We start from the raw sequence: 14425 nt of genomic DNA, 5'->3' as shown, positions 1-14425 counted from the left end.
TCCGGGTGTCTGCTGGCCTCCCTGGGGCGGGGGGGGGGGGCTGTCGTGGTATACGAATGTCCTCATCTCCTCAACACCATTTCCAGATCTCAAGGCAGGGTGGGGGCGTCTCTCACAGAAGGGTCCCAGTGCCAACCAGCAGGACAGAATGAAGACAAGGCTGAATCTTGACGTCCAACAGCCAGACTGGGGGACCAGGGACCAAAGACAGATGAGCACAAAACCACCACTCCCAATGGCTGACGTCCGTTTCTGAGATCAGGGCCTGGTCTTGAGAATGGCTGCTCCCTCACAGACAAGGAGCTGGAAAGTCAGGACTCTACGGGGTCCCATTTCACACGGCCCCGCCCGGTTGTAAGCTGCCCAGACGTTGCAGGAGTGTGAAGTCTCTCGGGAAGCCATGGGTGCTCCACGGGCTTCTGCAGAGCCGGCTCCCTCCCTCCGAGGCCACTGTGCAGCTTCTCTCCCGCCCCCGTGCTGTAGAAGGTTGGGGAGACCACCCACCGGGAAGTCCCCAAGAAAGCGCTCCACTGGAGGAAGGTTCCTGTCCCCAGGGCATGCACGGCTTAGAGCAGGGGTTCTCGAGGTGGGGCCCCTGGACCGACAGCATCAGCACTCCCCAGGAGCCCCTTCAGCCACATCTGCACCCACAGGAACTCCAGGGTAGAGGCCAGCGATCTGGGTTTTAACAAGCTCTCCAAGCAACTCGGATGCAAGCCCCTTTGATGACCACCGTCTCAGAAGGTGAGATGACAAGTCTGTCCTTTCTGGATCAGGAACAGTTCGGTGCCCAAGAACTATCTGGAAACCTCGACATTTCACTGTAGGTCTGGATCAAAGCCTACCGCCCACCTGCTCCAGAATGCAAGGCCTCTGGGAAAACGAAGCCGAATGAATGAGGCCTGTGTGCAAACTCCACCTTACAAGTTGGAAAAGCTCAGGGCGTGGGTTGCGCCACTCAATTTTAAAAGCTAACAGTCTCGGGCTGTGAATGAATTAAATGAGAATGGCTGGGTCATTTCAGAGGTATCGAGGTGAGCAGAACCAAAGATAATATATATACAGCGAGAGAAATGAGGTCTCTCCTGTGCAAAAGCCCGGTTCTCAGGACTGCAACTCCCAGGCTCCCCCGCTGCCTCCTCTGGGCCCAGTGCCCACCTGTGGCAGCTTCCCTACCGTACTGATCTCACTATGTCACAAGCCATGCCCGGAACGGCACTGCACAGGCTGGGAGACCAACCTGTCTCTTTCCAGCCCAGCAAAGCTCTTGAGCCATAAAAGGCACTAAAAAATTGTTGGCCGAAAGTCTGAATAAGCGATGAAAATCCTACGATGCTTTGTTGTTACTCTTGGTCTTGAACTTGCTGTCCAAGATCTACCTAATCTACTTAAACTCCCTTCCTCCATTTCAGACTCCAACCCACCACTCCATTCCACACCCCACATAAAACAGACTCCTGGCACTTCCTGTGGTACCCACCAACCCTGATCTTTGTGGTCTTGGGGTGTCTTTCCTGCTGGGAAACCCTCTGAATACCCTTCTCCACCTGCTGAAATGCTCACTGCATAAGTCGCAGGGCAGATCGATGGCACCCTCACCCAGACGTCCTTCCCCATCACACCTGAGCCGCAGCTGTCTCCCTGCCTCGAGGTCCCCATCCGTGCCCACCACCAGTATTTCCTTTGAGCGTATGCTTCACGTGACTTCCACACGGGGCTCTACATTTCTTCAGGACCGAGACAGGAATTTGGGACTGAGAGAATAAGTACATTTGCTAATATTTATTGTTTGTTTAAATAAAATTTTAAGGCAGGATATAATTACTATAAATAGCTGTACTTAGGGACTTCATTTTTTTTTTTAAAGCACATGGATCCCCAAAGTGCTTCTCTTTCTACCTCTGAATCCACCAAAATATCCCTGCAGCCAGAGCAGAACTTAGCCGGTCACTGGCACGTATCTTTCCATTTCGTCTACATCCTCGATGTGTTCACAGAGGTTCAACATCACTATGCTCTTTTACGAGAGCTCTTGTACTATTAAACCGACAAATTTCAGCTGCAAGTCTTGGGGATCCTGAGAACATCTAGAACAGTGGTTCTCAACTTTCTAATGCTGTGATCCCGCAATACAGTTCATGTTGCGGTGACCCCAAACCAAAAAATAATTTTGGTGGCTATTTCATAACTGTGATTTTGCTACAGGTATGATTCGGAATGTAAATACCTGATATGCATTATGTATTTTCCGATGGCTTTAGGCGACCCCGCCAGGGTCGCAACCCACAGGTTGAGAACCGCTGATCTAGAACATACTAGAACATACGGAAGACCACAAAAGACAGGGACAGAAAACAGGTGTCAGAAACGCCCCTCAGGGGAGGTGACTCCAGCCGTCAGAACTCCAAGGACAAGTTCACAGAGTCTACCACACCTTTATAGAAACTATTTAGTACACATTTTGAGTTCTAAACATAAAATGTCTGCAAGAGTGAATGGAGTGGTGTGGCAGCGCTCGGCTATGTGACAGGTGGTGGCTGGCTGGGCACTCACAGACACACGGCTGAGCAGCTGGACGGTCCCCAGGCTTGAACGGGACTTTCTAACACACGAGCACACGCACACACCCCTTTATTTTCTTCCCTAATCTCCTGTCCTCCTGCAAGACTGATGTTGCTGAGAATGGCTGCGGTCTAGACCCTAAGGAACTGGTTACGTCGCTCACTGTCATCAATCTTCAAACGCTGGGATCTGTGAGGAAGGGACCATTCCCCACATGGGCTCAGAGGCAAAGGCCTAGCTGATCCCCTTCCCTTTCCGGTGTATACCCAGACTCCGGGCTCCCCAGCCTTCCGCCTGACTGGCCAGCCCTCCCAAGAGACTTCTAAGCCAGTTGGTTCAGAGATGCCAACTCCCCACCCTGCTCCCCAGCTCCCAGTGGAATGTGGCTGCGAGGCCAGTCAGTGAGACATTTTTTTTAAAACCTATTTTTAAGCAGAAAACTGCAGGGAGGCTTTTCACCAGCCGGTCCACACTGAGCAAGACACCCTCTCCTTATAGCCAACAAGCTCCTTCTGCTCCAGCAGGACCAGGACCCGGCGGTGAGACGGAAAGGACCTGCAACAGAAGATCTGCTGGCTGTTGACAAAACCTGCCGGAGCGCCGCGAGGCATGTTCTCCAGTGAGATCCCAGGACCAGAAAGCTGCAGCTGGAAAACTGGCAACTGGGAATTTTTCTTTGAGCAAAATGGTGGGGTTTAGAGGCATCCGGGGAAAGACAGTGTCAGCCGACGAGGAGGCACTAGCTCAAGGGCACCAGGATGCTAACAGCAGGCATCATACTGGTTAGTAGCTAAAACGCCACTGGTGCACGGTGACATCTGGACCCAGCCTGCCCGGGGCTACAGCATTAGATGCGGCCACTCACTCAACCACCACCCCGACTGGCAGGGGACGTCTTTTTGGAATCTCAAGTCCAGGAACCTGCTCTGTGTTCATATAAAGTTTCGATACATTTTTTTTTCTTTTTTTTTTTTTGGTATTTTTCTGAAGCTGGAAACGGGGAGAGACAGACTCCCGCATGCGCCCGACCGGGATCCACCCGGCACGCCCACCAGGGGGCGATGCTCTGCCCACCAAGGGGCGTCGCTCTGTCGCGACCAGAGCCACTCTAGTGCCTGGGGCAGAGACCAAGGAGCCATCCCCACTGCCCGGGCCATCTTTGCTCCAATGGAGCCTTGGCTGCGGGAGGGGAAGAGAGAGACAGAGAGGAAGGAGAGGGGGAGGGGTGGAGAAGCAGATGGGCGCCTCTCCTGTGTGCCCTGGCCGGGAATCGAACCCGGGACTTCCGCACACCAGGCCGACGCTCTACCACTAAGCCAACCAGCCAGGGCCTCGATACATTTTTAATCGGTACTGTAAAGGTTTATTTCTTAAAATACAAAATTTTCAATGACCTGTCGTCGTCCCCCCCCCCCCCGCAGTAACACTAATATTTTTATAGTGGTCTTTCTTCCTGCATTGGATTTGTTCATTCCTGTCTGTTCACGTTACTGCTCCTTTCCTCACGTAAAAAAAGGAGGATTCCTCTTCTCACTGAAACAGCATTTCTATCACTCACTGAACACGAGAAAGGCTGTCCACTACAGCAGCTCATCACCCACCACTCCCCTGCACCAGTGTGTCTCCAGCCAGCTATGCTGACTCGAGGCGCGCGCGCACATGTGCGCAAGGCATAGGCTCATGCCGTGTCCGCCCATGTACCCTTCCAGTAGTCCAGGTCAGCCAAATTCTGTTCCCTTCTGAGCACCCCACCCTCCATTCTAGTTCTGTCTGCGGGGACTCCGTCTCCTCTGACCGCAGAGTCTCAACCTCTCAGCACATCTTTCCCCACTGACGCCCTGAGCACTGCTTATCACCTTTATGGATGTGGAATATTCCCCAAGGAGACTAGAAGGGTCCTGAAGGCAGGAACCCTGAGCTCTCCTACTGGGCACACAGAGGCAGGTCAGTCCACCGCGAGAACACAGGCGGGGTGAGGAGCCGTGCAGAGCACGGGGGCTCTGAGACAAAGCTCCTCCTCGGCTGTGGAATGGAACAACACCAGCACACAAGGAGGGGCCAGGAGGCTCCAGTGGGTCAACCAGCGTGAACATGCTTCATAAACAGTCAAGCAAAATGAAAACAAAAAAATATTTATAGGTGTCAGGGGACGAGAATCAGCTGGAAGGGGCACATGAAGATTCAGAAAGTCTTTGTCACCATCTGATGACATTGAGGTCATTGGTCTAAATGAAGACGAATTAATTCCTGGATCACCCATTCACTTACCTCGCTAATGCAATCATTGGGTTTTGCAAGGGGAGAACCTGTCAGAAGGACTGGCTTGCCTCTGGGTGTGGGTCGTGCTGGTGCCAGCTGCCGTCCCAGGGCCAACATGACTCATGAGATGACACAAATTGCCAGTGGGCTTTGTTATTATATGACCTTCAGCAAGTCACCCTTCCTGCCCATGTCAGTGATAAAAACCCTGGATAGCAATACTAAGAAGCTGCTCCACGGCATTATCGTGAGGAATGACGGCGCACAGCTAATAATGATGGGGAAGCACTTTGTCTTTGTAGAGAGCTATATTACTTAACATTTAGAATAATGCCCACTGTTTCAGCTTGAGAAAGCATTCAGATTTTAGCTAAACTGAAGGCTGCACATATCCACTAATGAGCAGTGCCCTTCCCATAGAAACGCTGAAAGCTGCTCAGTCTACTGAGTCAAATGACCAGCAGTACATTAGCAAGAAGCTGATGCAGGTTAGTTACCATGAAACCAGGGTCACCGCATTCAACATCTAATAAGCAAATTCTTATGATCACAGAAATAAACCAGAACCAACAGAGCTGACAACAACTGCAGTTTTAAAGGCGGTTTCAGTAAAACGATGTCTCCATAATTTCCCCAAAATTCATCAAGATACATCCTCTTAGAAAACATGGTTCCGTCACTCTAGACAGAACGTCAGCCACCCGGGTAAACATTCGATGGTAAATATTTTAGGTTTTCAGGGCCAGGTGGTCTCTGTTGCAACTGCTCAATTATGCCATAACACAAAAGCAGTGATGGATATATATGTTAAAAAGCTGGCATGGCTGTGTTCTAATAAAACTTTATTTATAAAAACAAGTGATTGATGGCTCAGTGGATAGAGCACTGACCTGGAACACAGAGGACCTAGGTTTGAAACCCCGAGGTCGTAGGCTTGAGGCCAAAGTCACTGGCTTGAGCAAGGGGTCACACTGGCTCAGCTGGAGCCAGTCAAGGCACATATGAGAAAGCAATCAATGAACAACTAAGGTGCCACAATGAAGAACTGATACTTCTCCCTTCCTATCTGTCCCTATCTGTCCCTTTCTCTCTGTCTCCCATAACAAAAACAAGTGACTTGACAGATCCTCCCTTTTGGCAGTGATGTGCTAATAATCCCTGTGCAAAATAATTTACCCGATCATTGAGACTATCAATGAAGAGCCCTGCAGACACCAGCGGTCAGAGTGGCCAGCTTAGCGGGCAGGACTCAAAGGATCCAGTGGACAGAGGAAAGAGTTAAGACAGATCGCAAACTGGCAGTAACTGGGGCAGCCTGCTGGTTATGAGCCGCGCAGCTCTTGGAGTTTTAAGAACTTAATTAATAACATTAAAATCTGTAAATTTCCCTTATCACCAGGGTTTTCTTTCCTTTTTTTTTTTTTTAAAGCGAGCTACCTGGCTGTGCTGGCTCCACAGTCTGTCCTGTCAGCACGTATCCGGGTAAGAGGAGCAGGCGTTCGGCAGCCCCGTGTTAGCACCACATGTGACGCCTCACAGCCCCTGCGGGCACTGGGTTTGTCACCGCTGGGCTGTGCCGTGTGAGCAGAGCCCCGGCAGTCCGGCCCAGGCCTTCTCGTCCTGGCCCACGGTTGGGCGCACCACACCAAGCTCCACTGCGAATCACCCCCTGAGCAACAGCAGCTCTGTCTGAGCCGCACACCACGCAAAGGGCGCAAGACGCGGAGCTCCCCCGGGCTGCGGCGCCCAGGGGGCGCTCGGGATGAATGTGGCTTCGCCAGGGAAGCCAACTCAATTCTGCCACAGGAGTTAATATTTGTTAATTGGTAGGAAAAGGTAAAATTAATGAGGACATTAACATAGCTATTTAAAAACAGCCTCGTGTTTCTCCTGTTGTAACACATGGAACCATCAGGAAGTAATTGAGGGAAAAGGACACTGTCAATTCTCAATTATCTGCATGAATGAAGCGCTCAGTGACACGGATAATCCAAGTCATTTACATTTGGATTTAGAAAGTAACATCTTTTTGCTTTGGAAAACTTACCTTCCTAATTACCGCTTGCCGGATGGGACGGTGCGACCCGTTTGCCTCCTCTGCCGGGGGAGGCGGCCGCCGCGGAGGAGACGGCGTGGGGCCTTCGGGGGCTCAGACCGCCACAGAAAACCCCCGGCGGAAGAAGAAGACGGCTATCCGACATGCTACCCCGTGGGCCACCTGCGACTATTTAGATTTAAATTAATTTAAATAAAATCAGTTTCTCCATCCCACTAGCCACACCTCAAGTGACCAGGAGCCACCTGTGGCCAGTAGCTGCCGCGTTGGACAGCAGCGCCAACACGGAACCTTTCCATCGCTGCAGAAAGTTCCGGTGGACGGCACTGAATTCCCTGGATTTAGAGAGAGCTGGGGTGGGGGGCTGGGGGGTGGGGACAAAAACGCAGGAGATGCCATGCTGCCAGGTCTGCAGAAACAAGGGGAATTGTACCACCTGACTCTCTCAGCTAGTTTAATTTCAAGCCCGGTAACAGAGATTCTGTCTAGGGAATTCAACAGAAAATATGCATTCCATTCTAAGTAAAATGAGGCTTTTTAATTAACAAAGCAGAAAATGAGTGGGTAAAAGGTGAGGCGGGAAAGCCTGATTTTAAGCAAACATCTGCTCACTGGTACGTGCACTTAGTGTGGCCACGCAGCCGGGGAGCCAGCTGGAGGGGGGACACCGAGAGCCCGCAGGGCCACTCGGGTCGGCCCGGCTACGGGGCCACTGGGAGCAGTGTCGGGCCCCACGTCACTTCACATCCTCATTAATTATCTTGAAAAGAGAGGCTTAGTAAACAGCAAGTTAATTAAATTCTCAGATGATGCTAATTTGGGAGGCTTCAGAAAGACTGGCAAGGGCAGAGGCAATATAAGTGGGACCTGGATGGGTTAGAAGTATGAGTGGAAAATAAAATTAAGCACTGGCTAAACAAATACCGCTTTAAATAAGTCTCGAGAAAGAGCCAACATCTGAACCAAAAAGGAATTTATTTGGAAAATAGTTGTGTCAAAGTGGAAAGGTTTGCAACGTCTAAGGCACATGGAATCAGAATGAGAGCAAAAAAAAAAAAAAATCTTTTAAAGGTTGTTAATAAAAATGTTTATGTGCACAGAGAAAAAGGGCTGGAAGGAACAGGAAATCCAGCCGCTGCCCTTGAGGGGCACAACCTCACAGCACAGCAGGCAGGGGCGGAGCTTCCACTCCTCCCTGCCCAGTCTCTTAAAGAGATGAAACAGCGTTCCGAACAAGCTCATCTTGTAGGGAGGTTGTTTGTTTGGCTGGTTTGAAATAATTTATTTGTACAGAAGAGCAGCAAAGATAGTATGGAGTCTCCATATGCCCTTCATTCAGCTTCCCCTAATGTTAACAGCTTTATTTCATAAATGTCTTAACATCTGGGACATTTGTCAAAACCAAGAAAAGTGACATCGGTACAGTGCGATCACTAATGAACAGACTTTATTTCAATTCCATCCCTGTTTCCACGCACACCCTTTTTCTGGTCTGGGATCCAAACCAGGATCCCACGTTGCACTGAGTTGTTACATCTTCTAACCTGAGACAGTTCCTCCAATTTCTCTAGCAACAAAGACTGAGGTTACAGATTTTTTTTTTAAACCCTTCACATTGCATCCTATCAGGGGTATATTACACCAACATGACTTTTCGATGGTTACACTACTCTCGATCGCTCTGGGGGGGTGGTGCCTGCCAGGCTCCCCTCTGGCGCAAGTTGACTCTGTCCCTTTCCACACTTGAGTCACTAGACGTGAGTCATGAAGTTCAGCCCCCAGTCAAGGAGAGGGGGATAAAGCTCCACCTTCTGGTTATTATTAATACATTGTTAAATAAAATTAAAATATCTTGTAAGAGATACACTTCTCTTCGTGCACACAGAAGAATCTAATGAAAATGTCTCTCTGGAAAGTCAGGGGGTTGTGGTCTCGGCTCTGAACCCTTGGACTCTCAACAATACAGATGAATGAATGCTCACAGCCGCAGAGCCCTTGCGATGCACCAGGCAGGGCCCTGCACACTTCCATATATTTGCTCACTTACCCCTCACAACAGCCTGATGAAGGTGATGTCGCAACATCTCAACGACCAACTCAAAATTACAGGTGGGGAAACACGGTATCATATGGTCCGTCACCTGCTCATGGCAACAACGGAGTTACTAAGTGTCAGGGGCAGGATTCGAACTTAGGTCGCCCGGCATTAGAGACCATGCTTTTCTGGACAGCTTTCTGTTACCCAGAGTCTTGATCTACAACTCCCAAAACCTCAAGGCGGTCCTGCGGAGCAGCAAAGTGTAATTCAGAAAGAAGACAGTGACTTGGAGCAGTATGCCAAGAAACGCATGAAACAGAGGCTTCTCCAGAGAGAGGCGTACCCACGTGGCATTTGTTTGTGGTCAGCGCTGTGGGTCTAAGGACTCCTAGCCCATCAGAGGACAGTCCTTGTTTATCTTACATTGTGGCCAGGAACACAGAACACCTGAGCTAATCTAGGGCCCTCTTTATCAATGGAAGATGCTTAAAAGCCACGGGGCACAATGCTTACTGATATCCCAGCCCATGTGTCCCCAAGACCTACCTGCAATTATCTCCCCCAAGAACACTGATTTTTCCCACTACTCTTGAGAGTTCCCCATGGCAGAGACAGCAATGAAGCACAGAGGTCAGAGTTGGAGCAAGTCTCTGGCTGTGGGGAGAGCGATGCCAAGACAGGAAGGGACTAACAGCCCAGACCAAGCGGGGAACACTGCCCCATGACTCCCAGACCTACCGCAGGCAAATGGCTGAAGGCGTACCTGTTTAGTAATCCCAATCATCACTACCTATTTTATATTTTGACAACAAAAAAGAAACGAGGAAATGAGCTGCTACTAGAAAAACAAGAAAGGAACCAGGGAAAGTTTGGAGAAGAACCATCACTTCCCCCCCAAGTAACCTGTATTATTTAATTCCCACCCTGATCTTTTACCATTATCCTTTGCCACAGAAAAGAACGATGAGGTGAGCAGGAAGCAACAAATGCCTCCTTCAGGGATGCCCACACCACCCTGTCTTCTCCAAACAGTTCTCATTCAACTCTACCCCATTTAACCCCGGCTGGGATTGTTCTTCAATTGTTTCAGCTACAAAAATGTGCCTTTAAAATGGCACTAATAAAGAACCCCATCATTCAACTTTCAACACCACACTTAAACCACTCTCCTGAGTGAGCACAAAGTAGACCTTCCAGAAGCACCTACAGTCACAGAACCCCGAAACAGAAGGAGGGGCCCCGGGTGCTTATCCCAACGGGAGTTTCCCGGGTCAGTGTGGTTGGCCGCTGTTTACACACGTCCACGGAGCTCTAGATCTTAAAGAGGAAAACGGAAATGCCTCTCCTCAAGACAAGAGTCTCGGCGTGAATTCTAGTAACATATATCATATATACTCATTTTATTAAATGCCAAGGAGTGTGGTTAACAGCAGCTGTTATCCGAGAGCTTACTATGTGTCAGGCATGCTTCCACTAAGGGCTGTTTCTAAAACAAAACAGATACAGGCCAAACAAGAGCTTAGTGTTTCAATGTATTCTTTCCCATGCATTTCAATGTTTTGCCTCATCCAGAAAAAATAAAATAGCATTCAAGAGGGGACCATTTCCTGATTTTTTTAATGGTGCCAGAACCTGAAAATTATAGACTGAAACATTGTATGTGGCAAGAATCTAAAATCCTTTAAGCAGTTGTTTGTAGGAACTTAGAAAAACAATGAATCACTAAAGGTAAACATAAATTCACCACATACAGAACAAGAGACTTCTTTCTTTCCTTACCTCTCCCCTTGTGCCCCCTCCAAACAATGTCACTGCTGCTGTCTCTACTAATAATACTGAACTGATAGATCAGGGGACTATTGGAGGGGACTTACTGACTTTTGACTTCATCTCTCACAATATCCTCGAGAACAGTCTACGAAGAGGAGAATCTTGATGATAGCATGGGTACGAGGTCTTTGTACTTAAGAATTTGGGCGCAAAGAACACTTATCATCAATCAAAGTCAACCTGGAGGAAAACGTCTATGGTAGCTCAGAATAGTCTAATTCAGGGGTCCCCAAACTTTTTACACAGGGGGCCAGTTCACTGTCCCTCAGAGCGTTGGAGGGCCGGACTAAAAAAAAAAACTATGAACAAATCACTATGCACACTGCACATATCTTATTTTAAAGTAAAAAAACAAAATGGGAACGAATACAATATTTAAAATAAAGAACAAGTAAATTTAAATCAACAAACTGACCAGTATTTCAATGGGAACTATGCTCCTCTCACTGACCACCAATGAAAGAGGTGCCCTTTCCAGAAGTGTGGCGGGGGCCGGATAAATGGCCTCAGGGGGCCGCATGTGGCCCGCGGGCCGTAGTTTGGGGACCCCTGGTCTAATTGCACCTCTCTCGTCCAACATGTCTAATAAGATTTGAACAGGGGCAGGAGTCAACCCCACCAACGCCAAAAACAAACAAATAAATAAGTAAATACTCTAAAAGCCACAGAGAGGAATCCACAGGTAAAATTAAAATCATTTTTAAAAGATGACTGATAAGAAGGGTTATACTTAAACCCAGGCAGTACAAAACTAAAATAATGAAAACATGAATGAAATGAGAAGTGTACAGGACCAGATAGATCCGAGCAAGGGCTGAGCATGCGGCGCGGGCTGCAGGCGAGGATGGGTGCTCCCTACAGGGCGCCGGGACGGACAGCTCACTGAGAAAAAAACAAGCCCACGGAGATCCTGGCCTCACAACTTACACCAAAATAAACTCCAGATGGATTACAAAGTTTAGTGTCAAAACATGAAGCCATAAAACAACTAAGAAGGGATATAAATGAACATGATCTTGGCAGAGGGAAGAGACTTTTAAGCTTAACCAAAGGGAAGGAAGCAAAAAGGAAGAGACCTCACTATGTAAAAATGTTCAACTTCGGAATCCCTAAACATCGTCAACAGTGAAAGGTAACGATGGATGGAGGGGGGGTGAAACTCCAAGAGCAAGGCAAATACAGGTGTGACAACTTTGGTATTAAAAGGGCTCTTTTTTTAATTTGTTTAACTAAATTACCTATTTATTCGAATTGTGTTTACAACAGTGAAAAACTGGAAACAGTCTGAATGTCAAAGGGAAAAGTAGCTAAATGAATTATGGCATCTCATACAGTGGTGTACTTGGCAGCCATTGAAAACTGGGTAGTTATTGAGTGGTATGAAAAAAAAATGAGGCCTGACCTGTGGTGGCGCAGTGGATAAAGCGTCGACCTGGAAATGCTGAGGTCGCTGGTTCAAAACCCTGGGCTTGCCTGGTCAAGGCACATATGGGAGTTGATGCTTCCAGCTCCTCCCCCCCTTCTCTCTCTCTGTCTCTCTCTCTGTCTCTCTCTCTCTGTCTGTCTCTCCCTCTCCTCTCTAAAATGAATAAATAAAAATAAATAAAAAATTAAAAAAAAAAAAAATGAAACATTATCAAGTTTTAGAAAGCCAGTTACCAAATACCCCCAATATTATTTAAATCAGCGGTTTTCAACCACTGGTCAGTCCGTAGGCCGCTGTCGGTCCACCAGAAATTTTATGTGGGGCCGTGAAAGAGTTAAACCATCCTGATGTTAGATGAAGATTATTAGACCCTATTGAAAACACATTTAAATTCTACAAAATAAGGATTCCTTTTCCTCCACAACCTCTCCAACACTTATTACTTGACCAATGTCACCCCAATAAATTTTTTAAAAAATAGAATAAATTCTATAGAATAAGAAATAGTATCCCGTTTTTATAGAAAAGGCTAAAGTCATATATGCCAAAATGTTTAAAATTCAAACCATCTTTGGGTGGTGTTATTAGGGATGACTTTTTTTTTTTTTTGCGTTTCTCTACATTTCCAGAAGTTCCATTTTATTTATTTATTTTTACAATAGACAAGAAATACTTTGGAATTAAAAAACAAAAAGTAAAAATAAATGAAAATACATATGTATAAAGATGACAACTTTACTGTCATTTTTCGTCCGTTACTCATTTGAGGGGGCAGCCAGCTCACACACTGAAACAATGAAATAAACGGGAAAAGAAAACAGAAGCGAAGGTCAAGGCCTGTCCTTGGGCTGAGGGACAGGGAGAACTGGTTGAATTGTCTAGCCCGGGAAAACAAAGGTAACACTAAAACCCTGATCATTTCGAGGGACCACAAGTTTCACAGGAGCCAGAGGTTTGATTTGGCTACTTAGTAAAAGAATAGGAAGTTAATGATTTGGTTTCTGTATCCAAGAAGGAGAAAGACTCCCTGTAATCAACCCACGAGGCCTGACCAAGAACACCACATCCTATCAAGAGCAACTTAGAAACCAGTTCATACAGAGAATGGGTTTAAAATTCTAGGGACGCACCTGACCGGGAAGTGGCGCAGTGGATAGAGCGTCGGACTGGGATGCGGAAGACCCAGGTTCGAGACCCCGAGGTCGCCAGCTTGAGCAAGGGGTTACTCGGTCTGCTGAAGGTCCCATGGTCAAGGCACGTATGAGAAGGCAATCAATGAACAACTAAAGGTGTCACAACACGCAATAAAAAGCTAATGATTGATGCCTCTCATCTCTCCATTCCTGTCTGTCTGTCCCTGTCTATCCCTCTCTCTGACTCTCTCTCTGTCTCTGTAAAATAAAATAAAATAAAATAAAATTCTAGGGACGCGTCCTCAACTTGAGTGCAGAACGTCCGTGGCACAGGAAGGACCAAATGACCAAGAGGAGAGGCCAGTTAGCACAATAAACTATGACACCTGCATTCCAGGGCGCATCGCGCAGCTATTAAAAAAATCACGTGGTGGGAAAATATTTGGTGACGTTAAAAAAAAAAAAAAAAGATACACACGGCAAAGTTTTTAAAAGCCATTTACAAAATACGCACAGTATCATTTAAATTCTACAAAACAATATCACGAGGAAGACTGTGTTGTGGCAGAACAGGAAAGAAATGTTCCTCTACCCTTGTGTCCAGCCTTGCAGGTAACAAAGGAGATAATAACTCAACAGACAGGATGCTCTCCGTCGGAAGTACCCCTAGACTCACTTATGTAAAGAAAGGGGAAAGAGAGAAACTCAGAGACACTATTCTGAGATATTCTATCTATAGAAAATTCCTTCCTTAGGGTCAGGACTTCCTAAATGCCCTTCAAGGACCGGGTGCCTCAGGAGCTTGTTGAAACATAGTTCCCTTACATTTCCCCGCCCCGAGCCACAGACTCAAACTCAAGGTCGGAACCCGTGAATCTGTACTCGGAAGGGCTCACCAGATGATTCTGATGCACTATCAGGTTTGGGACCCCTTGGAAAGATGGCATTATGAATAAAATTTCAGAAATCATATATGGTTATTTTTCAAGGCAACACAGAAAGGAACAAAAAGAGAATATACCGCCACACTCTATTACCAAGATGAATTTTTTTTTTGCCTATATCCATCTTTACATCTCTATTCTACACATACAATATATCACAATTTTACATAAACAAAA

At 47.3% G+C, this 14425-nt stretch overlaps 1 protein-coding gene and 1 non-coding gene across 3 annotated transcripts in view; both read right to left on the bottom strand.

Annotated features, from left to right (window-relative positions):
* Nucleotides 1-14425, bottom strand: part of ZFHX3 (zinc finger homeobox 3) — a 253919-nt gene that overhangs the window by 109775 nt on the left and 129719 nt on the right. The window lies entirely within an intron of this gene.
* Nucleotides 3818-3893, bottom strand: TRNAT-GGU (transfer RNA threonine (anticodon GGU)). Its single transcript has one exon. It is a non-coding gene; the product is annotated as a tRNA-Thr (tRNA).

Source organism: Saccopteryx bilineata, chromosome 9, assembly GCF_036850765.1.
Source record: "Saccopteryx bilineata isolate mSacBil1 chromosome 9, mSacBil1_pri_phased_curated, whole genome shotgun sequence".
Classification (NCBI taxonomy): domain Eukaryota; kingdom Metazoa; phylum Chordata; class Mammalia; order Chiroptera; family Emballonuridae; genus Saccopteryx; species Saccopteryx bilineata.
The sequence above is the reverse complement of the archived record's forward strand: the minus strand, read 5'-3'. Positions and strand labels throughout refer to the sequence as shown.